At 45.2% G+C, this 9,623-nt stretch overlaps 1 pseudogene; it reads right to left on the bottom strand.

The window, feature by feature from the left end:
- Nucleotides 1–5,607: 5,607 nt before the first annotated feature.
- LOC138153472 (large ribosomal subunit protein eL29 pseudogene) lies at nt 5,608–6,323 on the bottom strand (annotated as a pseudogene).
- Nucleotides 6,324–9,623: the final 3,300 nt, after the last annotated feature.

Below are 9,623 nucleotides of genomic sequence, written 5' to 3'. Positions count from 1 at the left end.
CATAATAAATCTACATGGAAAAAGTCCCTTGCCTTTCACTGATGTCACTAAAATCTATGGGAAACACCCCTTCTCCCCAGCAGAGATGGTTGCCTCCTGGAAGGCCAGTGGCTTCCACCCTGCCCATCTTCCTGCTAATATTGTTGCCCTTTCTGGCCTCTCAGAGAGAGGGGCCCTTCCTGTCTGGGCCTCTGCTGCTACTTTTTGGATTTCTAGTTGAAACCTCCCCAATGTTTCAGCCACCTCCCTCACCTTGAACCTGGGTCTCCCTGGCAGGAAATGTCATATTCCTGCCATCTCTGTCTCTTCTCCCCAGCTGGAGGCAGAGACCCTGTCCTCTCCTGAAAAATGTCCCGTGTGCCCCACCCTCCTGCCTACCCTTTGATTGTCCAGTTTTGTGGTTTTTCCTCCTTCCCAGCCCTTCTCCAGACTACCACTTCCTCTTCATCCTCTACATCTCCTTTCCTGAGACTCATGGCCACACTGTCTCCTGATTCCTCATTCCACCTCTCTCTCTCCATCATGTTTCTGATGGCCATCTCCCCTTGTACCTACAAGCTACCCCCAAGTTGATCCCCTTGTTGCTTTATAATTCCACCCTTACAGCAGTACAAGAAACATCTTGGTTCTGAGGGGCAGCCACAGTTCAAGGACTGTTGAGCTTGAATCAGGGGACCTGAATTCAGGTTCAGGCTCCCATACTTACTGACTCTGTGACCCTAGGTAAATCATTTCTTCTCCCTTAGTTTCCTCATCTATAAAATGGGGACAGTAACACCTGAGCTCCCCAACCTCACTGGATTGTTTAGGGGATATATTTAAGACCTTAAATCCTATAAACGTGAAATGTTAGGGCAAGGATTTAGATTGGACAGGACTGGAGAGGTCATCAGGGCTTCTTAAGCTTTTTCCACTTGCAACCCCATATGGGGTCATGACCCACAAAGTGTAAGAAGCACTGATCCAGACTAGAAATGTCCAGCTCATGGCCTACAAAACTCCCCAATGCAACTAGAACCAGATGAAAAAGTAGTTGGGAGATGTTTAACAAAATACACAAAAACAGAGTACAACATAGATGATGTTAATTTGTGGTTTTCTAAGTCATTACATGACCTGTAGGGATCCTTATGTAGGGTTTAGTGGCCCCAGTATCTGTTTGGTCTCTGACGATCAAAATGCTCATTTTAAAGCTCACTGGAGCCCAGAGAGTGACTCAGATGCATATAGGCAGAAAGTGGGAGAGCTGAGGCTTCTAAGTCCAAATCCAGCACTTCTGCCCCTGTACCATGGTGTCTACCATGCTTTTAAAAAGGCAAAACCAATGGTTCTCTGGGTAGGGGTAGAGGAAGAAATGTATTTGGAAATGAAAGCACTATAAAAACAAATGATATCAATAATAAAAAAAATTCTAAATCACTTAAGGCACTGCATTTATAGGTAAACATTCATACCTCTGGACTCTGTCAGGTATATCCCTGACCAAATATATAGCCATATTTTGGAGAAAGATGGATTTTTATCAGAAAAAGCTTAATCAGGACTTCTTTTGAATTGAGCTGAGTGTGGCTGAAGAAAGGTTGGAAAACCCCTCTTCCAACTGAACCCAACCCAACCAGGTGAAGCTGCTGTTTTTATCCCCAGGGGCTACTCAGGCCTCACTGAGATGCAGGGAGGAACAAGGTAGAAGAATTCATTAGGAAAGACTGGCTGGGGCCCTAATTCACACCTCCAGGAGCAGTGTGGAAAGCAGGGCTGCATCAGGCCTGCCTCACCAAGGAACTGCCCTCACCCCAGAACCTTGCTCATGCCTCACCCCATAGTGTCTGGTACCTTCAGCTTTCAGATCTACACAGCCCTTATGCCAGGCAGCTGCTGCTGGTTCAAGAAACCTGGGCCAATTGGTTCTCAGGCTAGTGGAGTCTTATACTAATAATGAGGGTGGCTAGGTGGCGCAGTGAATAGAGCACTGGCCCTGGAATCAGTAGGACCTGAGTTCAAAGCCACCTCAGACACTTAACACAAAACTAGCTGTGTGACTTTGGGCAATTCACTTAACCCCAACTGCCCTACCTTCCCCCCTCCAAAAAAAAAAACAAACTAAATGACTGTGAGAAATGGAGCCATGCCTCAGACTAGTCAAGGCCAGGATTGTGGCCAGAAATAATGACAATAGCAGCCTCTCTTCCTATCTGAGTCTCCCCTCCATCCCTTCCAGAACAAAGAGCTGGACTCTGCCTGGAACCACACTGGGTTTTGACAGACCAGCTTTGGCCTTATCTTGCCCCAGTCTAGGCCTCCAAAGTACTTCTGGGCCATCAAGCTCCATATGCTCCCTCAAATACTGCTGCCACTACCCCCTCCCCAGCTTTCCTCAATTAGAATGCAGTCTCCCTTCGGAGAGGGACTGTCCTGCTTACTTGTATTTGTATCCCTACAACATAGACCCATCCCTGAAACATAGTAAGTATTTAATAAATGCTTCCTTTCCCTGTCTACCTGGCAAGAAACCGGGATATAGAGTGAAAGTGACTTGCCCAAATTCACACCACAAGGCATACTGAATCCAGAGTGGAAAACAGATCCTCTGACGTTTCTTTCTCTCTTTTCATGTCAGCACACTCCCAGGCTTGTCAGCCTCTCGATTCCTGTCAAAGACAAAATGTTCTGAGGCTTCCCCCTTACGTAATATGAGAAAGTCATATGGGGACAGCTAGGTGGTGCGGTGGGTAGCACACTGGGCCTGGACTTAAGAAGGCCTGAGTTCACAATTTACCTAAGACCCCTACTAGCTGTATGACCCTGGGCAAATCACTTAACCTCACTCTACTCACCTGCTAAAAGATATAACAATAGTACCTACCTCCCAGGTTTGTTGTGAAGATCAAAAGAGATCATTGGAAAGTGCTTAGCACAGCACCTAGATGAATATTAGCTAGATACATACATAGTAAGTGCTATATAAAAGTTAGTTATTGCATGTAACTCGATGGGAAGGGGGAGATCTGTCTGGCCTGGGCCTTGCTTTGCTATGTCCAGGAAGTGGAGAGAGGGAGGGGAGCATGGGGAGGGGGCGGGGAGGGACAGGGCAGGATGCTCCTGATGACCTCACTGGTTCATTCTCTCCAGAGGTAAAATTACCTCTGTGGAGTCAGTGTCTGTGCTGAGATCAGGAGCACACCAGCGGGTTCACAGACGCGCCCTTCCTCACACCCACACTGATTTCACTCCACTCTTTCAAGAATGTGAAATTTCCCATTAATTCTCAGGAATATAACATAATGGCCATTAAAGCCTAAAAGCTGGGAAGAGATCAGATGAATACTTGAAACTTCTTTCTGCCAGCAGGAAAGTAATAAAAAGGTCTTTATGTTTAAATTAGGCTGGTTCAAAGTAGAGAATTCTTCTGTCTTTGCAATTTGGGAGAAGCATCGAGGTACAGGGATAGAGAGCCCGGCCTTGGAGTCCAGAAGGACTCTGCCTTAGACTCACTATCTCTGGTGAAGCAATTAAACAATGAGCATTTCTTAAGCACCTGCTGCAGTATTTAAAAAACAAAAACAAAGAAGAAACCCAGCCCCAGCCCACAAGGAACTTGTACATTACTGAAAGAAACAATGTGAACACATAAAGGGATTTTTAAAAAGTAAAAGCAAGATAATCAAGGTGTGAGGGAGAAAGCCACAGGCAAGAGAAGGAGAGGGGAGGGCAGGCTGGACCCTGAAAGGCCTAATGTAGGAAGTAGCCCTTGAGCTGAGCCTGGAAGAAGCTAAGGAGCCTAGGAGGCCAAGATGAGGAGGGCATTTTGAGCCAGGAGGACCAACCAACTGTGCAAAGGCAAGGAGGCAGAAGGACATAAAGTAGGCCATTCGGGCTGCATTATTCAGTGTGTAAAGGGCATTAGTGAGTAGTTCCTGGTTGTAGGTTAGAGCTAGAGGATGGGTGATTCACCAGGAAGCCTTGGGTCCCTTTGCCCATGTAGCTGAGCTTGATAGAACCTGGGTGGAATTGCTGTCAGGACTAATAAGAATGACCGCTTCCATTTTCCATGGCAGTTTTGGGTTTTTTTTGAGGCAATTGGGGGTGACTTGCCCAACGTGTGAGGTTGGATTTGAACTCAGTTCCTCTGGACTGTAGGGCCAGCACCATATTCACTGAGTCACCTAGCTGTCCCTCATTTCTATAGCACTTTAAGAATTTTCACAACCCTTTGAGGCTGGTAATGAAGGGGTCATTATCCTCATTATTAATCTATCTATAATAATAATGCCAGGCATTATATAGTGTGTTAAGGTTGCAAGGTGCTTTATATGTATCATATCATTGTATCTATTTATGTATCTATCCATCCATCTGTCTATCTAGCCATGTATTTGCCTACATCTCTGTCTATCTACCTGTCTTCTGTCTATCCATCTATGTATCCACCCCTGTGTGTGTATGTGTGTGTGTGTGTGTGTGTGTGTATGAGTTGTGGTGTTGTTATTGTTGTTTGGTCCTTTCAGTCATATCTGACTCCTCATGACCCCATTTTAGGGTTTTCTTGGCAGTGATACTAGAATGATTTGCCATTTCCTTCTCTAGCTCATTTTATAGATGAGAAAACTGAGGCAAACAGGGTTAAATGACTTGACCAGGGTCACACTGCTACTAAGTGTCTGAGGCTGGATTTGAACTCAGGGAGTGAGTCTTCCTGACTCTACTGACTCCAGGCCCAGAGCTCTATTCACTGAGACACCTAGCTGTATGTGTGTATGTGTGTGTGTATATATGTCAATGTGTATGTATACATGCACACACATTGACACATAAATATACATATATACACAGATGGATATAGGTATATAGAGGTATAGCTATCCATCTATGTATATGTGTATGTGTATACATATATATGTATCTCTCTCTATATATATCCATCTATTTATATGTGTGTATGTGTGTGTGTGTTTGTCTATAGATCTAGCCCAGTCTTGTGGTTTTCCTTGGTGTACGGAGCTCCCTCTCTTGATTTAGATCTACCAACCCACCTGTAACTCAGAGTCTCAGGGAGGTGCCCTGGGCCATGAGCAGTTAAGTGATTTGCCAGTTGTCACATCCCCGTTTTATAGGTAGGACTGTGGCCAAACTGCTCGGCTATCAGAGCTGGGAGGCAGCTCAGAGACTCCCTCATCCAGCAGGGTGATTACAAGAAGAAACTTAAGGCCAAAAGAAGGACTTGCCCAAAGTTCCATGGGGATGCAGAGTGTCAGACCTAGGCCGCCTGACTCTGATCCTCTTCTCATTATTCCCTGTTGCCCCACTCAAGTCTGTCTTCATGCATTTAAATTGCCAAAGTTACAAACTGAACAATAAACAGAATTATAAAATGTTTTTGTTGTTGTTGAGAAATTCAGCTCTAGGGGTGGCTAGGTGGTTCAGTGAACAGAGCACCAGCCCTGGAGTCAAGAGGGCCTGAGTTCAAATCCAGCCTCAGACACCTAACACTTACTAGCTGTGTGAGCTTGGGCAAGTCACTTAACCCCAATTGCCCTGCCCTCCCCCCTCCAAAAAAGAAAAAAAGAAATTCAACTTTATTATTTTTTTTATGACTCACCATTTTCTTTATTTGTACAAAATAGTGAATAATCATACCCTGGCTGGGAAAAAAAGGAGTTTTAGCTTTAAACAAGTCCTTCTGTTCTGAAGCATCTATTTTGAAGGCTTGAGACCAGCAGCTTTAGCTCCAGCATCTTTGGGTTTGGACTCGGCAGGCTTAGCAGCCTTAGAATCAGACTTGGCTGCCTTGGAATCAGACTTGGCGACCTTGGGGTCAGACTTGGTGGCCTTAGCATCAGATTTGGTGGCCTTGGGGCCAGATTTGGTAGCCTTGGGATCTGACTTACTGACCTTGGCAGCAGACTTGGCAGCCTTGGGGTCAGTGGGCTTGGTAGACTTGGGGTCAGTGGTTCTGGCAACCTTAGAGTCAGGCTTTGTGATCCTGGAGCCTGGACGTTTGATGCCGATCCTAGGACCTGGACGCTTGGTAACCATCTTGTGGCCAGCACGCTGGGCGCTGGCCTTGGGGATCTTGGGCCTGAGGAGCTTGGCTTTGGAGGCCTTGGTGCTCAGGACCTTGATGGCCTCTGCTCGGGCCTTGATGGCTTTGGCGTTGGTGGCCTGCATCTTCTTCAGTCCCTTCTTATTGTGTTTCTTGGCAAAGCGCATGTTTCCAGGAAACTTGGGGTCAACCCCTTTCAGAGACTCATATCTCTGTGACCTAGGTTTCTTGATGCCATTTCTGTGCCATTTTCATGATTGGTATGGTTCTTAGACTTAGCCATCTTTGTACTGCAACCTGAGCTAACAGGCACTCCACCAACCAGCAAGAAATTCAACTTTAGATAAAGGTTAGAAGCATCTAGATAAAACGCTGACTTGGAGTCAGGAAGACCTTAGTTCAGACCCTGGGCAAGTTACCCTTAACAGTTCTCAACCTCAGTTTCCTTCTCTGCAAAATGGGGATAATAACAGCATCTACTTCACAGGATAGTTATGGGGACCAAATGACATAATATATGTAAAGTGTTTTGAAAATCTTAAACTGCAATACGTTAATTATTATTACAAGGAAATATGAAAAGGTATTTATGAAGTGAAATGGGCAGAATCTGAAGAGCAGACATATTGGTGACAAAACTGGAGAACGAGCAAAGAAAAACAAGTCAAAAATAGGTGAGTCTCTTGGATTTGGATGGAGAAACAGTGCAAATGCATTTCTGTGTTTTGTTTCTTTTTTTTTCATTTGTTAGTTAGATTATTTTTGTTAAAATATGCGACATAGGGGCGGCTAGGTGGCACAGCGAAGAGAGATCAGGAGGACCTGAGTTCAAATGTGGACCCAGACACTTAACACTTATTAGCTATGCGACCTTGGGCAAGCCACTTGACCCCAATTGCCCTGTCTTCCCCCCTCCAAAAAAAAAAAGCAAAAAAAAAAATTGTAACATTATGTTGGTGTTTTATTCCATATCTGATTAAGAGGCAAATGATTCATATTTGGATGTTTTGGTTAGAGGTTTACTCCTACGGCCCTTTCCCACATCTCCTGTCTTCTGACACTTTTCTCTCCTTCAACTCTTGGATCCAGGGACACTGGAGTCTTTTATGTAACTAACACAAGACAGAAACTAGCTCAGTCAGTATATCCTGACTGAGCATTTTCTAGGACTGTTCCTCTGGCCTGGATTCCTCTCCTTCCTCATCTCTGCCTCCTGGCCTCCATGACTTCCTTCATGACCCAACTAAAATCTCCTCTTCTGTAGGAAGCCTTTGCTAGACCTCCTTAATCTTGGTGCCTTCCCTGCATCCCCCTCTGAGCTTATCTCCAATTTGCCCTGTCTATATCTTGTTTGTACATAGTTGTTGGCAAGTTATCTCCCCCATGGGACTATGAGCTTCTCAAGAGCAAGAACTGGTTTTTTCCTTTCTTTGTACCCCAATGCTTAGCACAGTGCCTGGCATATTATCAGTACTTCCTAAATGCTTGTTTGATAGAGTCGCGAGTGTGAGAGACGCTGCGGCAGTCACAAGATGTCGGAGGGAGTGCACGTGACCTCTGAGAGGCAGGAGCTTGGAGATATGGAGGCTGACTCTGCCGAGCCATAAAGGCTGGCATGGCATTGTGGAGGCCGACCCTGCTGGGTTAGGAAAGGCCCATGTGGCATTGTGCGTGCCCCATATACATGGACTCCTCTTAACACATACTCCTTGGCCCTGCACTCGGGAGAGTGCACGATTGGCTCCCACATGACATGTGACGGAGTGGCAGCCCGAGGGGGTGCACGTGGCTTTCTGAGGGATGTTGTTGGGACAGCTTTGCCTGGGGGTTATCGAACCAGGAGCAAGGAAGTCTCGGGCACAATGATGCGAGAGTAATACTCTACGTGGCGGTACCTAAAGAACTTCTGGGAAGGACTTTGCTCCTTTTGTCTCTTTTGACATACTCGGGAAAGAACGTGATTAGCCCCCGCAAGGCTTATATATAGGGGAGATAGGGGAAGTTCAGTTAGTTCCAGTTTCTGTTTGCTTGCTGTGCTTTTAAGATGTAACCAAATAAACAGCTTCGCATCATACTTTCTGTGTCCTGGGTGTTCTGTGGGGGTAAGCTCTTCTTGGAGACAAGAAGCCAGAGACGTCCGAAGACCAGGAATAAGGTAAGACAAGGCCGGACTTGGGAGTGAGATCCCAATACTTGTTGACTATTTATTGTCCTGGTCCATTCTAGCCACCCTGAGACTTAAGGAGATTTCACAAAAAGTCAGATAAGTCAGTAATAACTTAAGCTTTTTTTAAATTAAATTTTATGTTTATTTTTAGTGTGCATCATTCATTGCCACAAGATTTTGACTTACAAATTTTCTCCCCATCTCCTCATCCCCTACCCACCACCCCAAAACAGTGATCCCACTGTATACCCCCTCCCCCAATCTGCTCTCTCCTACATCCTCCCCCATTCCCCTCCAACTTTCCAGTAGGGTAAGATGGATCTCTATACCCCAGTGCCTGTATATCTTATTTCCCAGTTGCATGTAAAAAAAAATTTATATAGATATATAAATATTTTTTTTAATTTGATTTTAAAACTTTGAATTCCAGATTCTTTCACTTCCTCCCTTGTCACCCCCCCTTACTGGGAAGATAGACAATTCAATATGGGTTATAAACATGTAGCTATGCAAAACATTTCCATAGTGGATATATTGTGAAAGACTGACTATATTTCCCTCCAACCTATCCCACCCCCCACTTGTTCTGTTCTCTACTTTGACCCTATCCTTTTTCAAAAGTGTGTGCTTCTAACTTCCCTCCCCCCCAACCTGCCCTCCCCTTCATCACCCTCCCTCTCATCCCTTCCCTACTTAAAGCTTTTCTGAAGGCTTTTGTTACAGCATATTTAGCTCACACAAGTGAAGGCTGAAGGCCTAATATGGGACACTCATGGGCAGGAGCATAAGGAAAAGGGGGCAAAGGCAGACAAGGTAAAAAATGCTACCAGGAATCAGGTGCTGGAAAGAAAAGGAAAAATAACCAGGCCTCAGGTACAATGATCTTCAGGCTACATCAAGAGAAGAAAAGTTTCAGTTATGGTCCTTCAAAGGGTTGCCCTTAAACATAACCCACCCAGGTTCTGCTGGGCTCTCCTCTCTTCTCCTCACTGATGGCTTATTATACCTGAGTCCTTTGTCATCTCTTCACCAGGCAAATCAGTGCCACAGAAGGCTGTATGTTTTTCAGGGAGCTTCTCTCTCAGGTCTATCTGATTCATTTTCCATTTGTGATGTCCCAGGAAGGGAGACGCCGAGCACTGGCCAGAGGAAACCCTGCTGTATGAGTATGGGACATAAAGGGAAGAGGAGGGAGGGCAGGTCCAGAGCAGAGACAGCCGGCTCAGGAGGTCAGGCCCCAAAACTCAAGAGGTGTTTTTGTTTGTTTGTCTGTTTGTTTATAATTACCATTGTAAATGTTGGTTGGTGGTAATGATCATTTTTTAATTTTAAACAAGTTTGGTTATCAATCTATTGTAGGAGGTACAACTGTTTTCAAGTTTTCCAGAATTTCCTAAAATGGAGAGATAAAAATCA

Source organism: Petaurus breviceps, unplaced genomic scaffold (assembly GCF_028583685.1).
Source record: "Petaurus breviceps papuanus isolate PSGF00001 unplaced genomic scaffold, PetGlider_PUasm1.0 90994, whole genome shotgun sequence".
Taxonomy (NCBI): Eukaryota; Metazoa; Chordata; class Mammalia; order Diprotodontia; family Petauridae; genus Petaurus; species Petaurus breviceps.
The sequence above is the reverse complement of the archived record's forward strand: the minus strand, read 5'-3'. Positions and strand labels throughout refer to the sequence as shown.